Source organism: Octopus bimaculoides, chromosome 18, assembly GCF_001194135.2.
Source record: "Octopus bimaculoides isolate UCB-OBI-ISO-001 chromosome 18, ASM119413v2, whole genome shotgun sequence".
In the NCBI taxonomy this organism is placed as follows: domain Eukaryota; kingdom Metazoa; phylum Mollusca; class Cephalopoda; order Octopoda; family Octopodidae; genus Octopus; species Octopus bimaculoides.
The window spans coordinates 9650870-9653433 of NC_068998.1; the positions used below are offsets into that span (position 1 = coordinate 9650870).

At 36.6% G+C, this 2564-nt stretch overlaps 1 protein-coding gene across 1 annotated transcript in view; it reads left to right on the forward strand.

The window, feature by feature from the left end:
• LOC106878913 (glycoprotein-N-acetylgalactosamine 3-beta-galactosyltransferase 1) overlaps nt 1-2564 on the forward strand; it is a 74595-nt gene that overhangs the window by 3561 nt on the left and 68470 nt on the right. The gene's annotated exons all lie outside the window — the stretch shown is intronic.

Sequence of the window (2564 nt, forward strand, 5' to 3'; positions counted from 1 at the left end):
ATATATATATATATATATATATATATATATATATATACACACACACAAATGTATGTATATACATAAAGCGATATTCGTCGTAGTACGGGATCCTGTTTGACTGGCTTCTCCTTTATGCCTATTTAATATTAATTAATTCATTAAAACAGCAGACAGGCGGGGTTTCAGGTTTTGAATACAGCTATGAATATGTAATGCAATATACTTAACCTCTACCCAACATACTAAGTACTTAGAAAAATGCACCGTTCTTCCTCTCCGCTCGTTGAAACCGTTTAATATTTAATTAACCGTTGAGCACTTGAATTGAGTAGTACTTCACTGCGCCCGAGTTTAGCTCTACTTTGTACAACACATTCATGTTTTATTGTTTATCTTTCGTTAGTTTCAGACATTGAACTCTGGCCATGCTGGGGCACTGCCACCAAGAATTTTTAGTCGTACTTTTTTTCTTTTTCAGATTTAGTACTTGTTCTATCAGTTCTTTTTGCCAATACACACACACACACACACACACACACACACACACACACACACACACACACACACACACACACACACACACACACACACACATACACACACACACACACATGCACACGCATACACATGCATACACACACACATCAGGTTTCTTTCAGTTTCCGTCTATCAAATCCACTCAGAAGGCTTTGGTCGGTCCGGGGCTATAGTAAGGTGCCGCGCATTGCGATCGAACCCAAGATGACATTGTTGTGAAGAAATCTTCTTACCCTCCAAAAAAAAAAAGAAAACAGACGTGATCGGATCTCGGTCGGTTACGACGATGAGTATTTACGTATTTGATCAATAGAATGATCTGATCATCGAATTAGCATTTAATTAGCCAGTGACGTAGCTAGACTGAGTGCCACCGTGGTTAACCTTTGAGTTTGCTGTGCCCCCACACATTCCACCAAACCTATGTAGGCTTTATACAGCACGCTTAAAATCTCCGCCCCCGCCAAAAGCGTGGCTCGGAGACGACCATCTCATTTCACCGTACACCAAGACTATACAGGCTTATACTGCACACACAAAAGTGCTGCTCTATAAAAGCGTCGCCCGAGACGGTCTTGTACTAATATCAGAATATTTTTATAAAGTTCAAAATAAACATTACAGATATTCAATTTGAATTCGAACTTAAGTCTCTCATTTTCCTCCACATTCAGTGTCTGTTCGAGTTTTTAGAAAGTCACGGAAACCCAAAACCTTATCTTCATTGAAAGGAAACCCAAACATTATTTTCAGTGACACCAAAACCTATTTTCTTTATACTAAACCAAAAATAGCTTCTAGTTGTATTGCTGTTTTGCTTAACTGACTACGTATTTATCTATCAGAAGCACTTTATGTGAACACTACAAATTTACATATCGCAGTTACAAATAAAAGCGCTATATTTCTAATTACGTGCTATTTGTTGTATTACATTATATTATTCTGTATCAAATATTAATATTTCATATTTAGTTCATATCATATATATATAGCAACTATTTGATTGAAAATAGCTTCCTTCTTTCAATAAACACACTTTATGGAATACAATACGCATAAGAAGATCTTGAAGCTAAAATACGGAACGTCGTTATATCAAAATTTATTTGTGATATTTCGGTTTGCTTCAGATGTTCTCAAAACATTAATTTTCAATGACTAAATAACCTATTTTCCTAAAAAAAAAATATTCCCAAAATAACTTTAACAGATTTTATTTCTGCTTTTCATTGCTGGACTATACGTTAATCGTATATTAATCCGATACCTCTTTAGGGGACGTTAATTGCGCCCTATAAATTTTCCCAAGAGCGGTACGTGTTTGGCTAAAAGTACGTTTCTAAGTTTGTTTGTTTTATTTTTTTTTATTTTGTTTGTTTTTCTGATTTTGTGTTTGAGTGTGTGTGGTTGTATTTCTTTTCTGATTCTACAAAATTGCTCTTGGAAATGTTACAGGTGCTGCCACGGTGGTGTGGTTAAGAAACTCGCTTCGCAAACCACTTGGTTTCGGGTTCAGTCCTACTGCTATAGCCCTGGGCCGAATAATGCTTTGTAAGTGAATTTGATAGGCGGAGACCCATCGTGTGTGTGTGTGTGTAGATGGTTGTATAAATAAATATATATATATATGTTTGCCTATATTATGAACTCTGTGAGGACGAGATAAAGTGCGTGTAAGAGTTAGTTCATGAGTACGTATAAAGGTCTGTGTGAGTGAGTGAGTGCGAAGGAGAGACAGACAGAAAAGATAGAAGAGAGAGAGAGAGAGAGAGAGAGAGAGAGAGAGAGAGAGAGAGACGAAAGCTGAGAAAGATAGAGGGGTCTACCTTCTCACGAGCAGCAGTTTATGCTTGAAACTCGGCGATGAGATGCAGGTTTTTGCTGGTAGAGGCTACTGCATCAGAAAAACATGACGTTACAGTTTACGAGACAATTTCTTTTTCCTATTCACTGACATCCGTAAACGAAGGCTTATATTAAATAAATATATTAGATATGATATATTAAATAAACAACTAAATGAACGTCAAGGAAATCCTTAA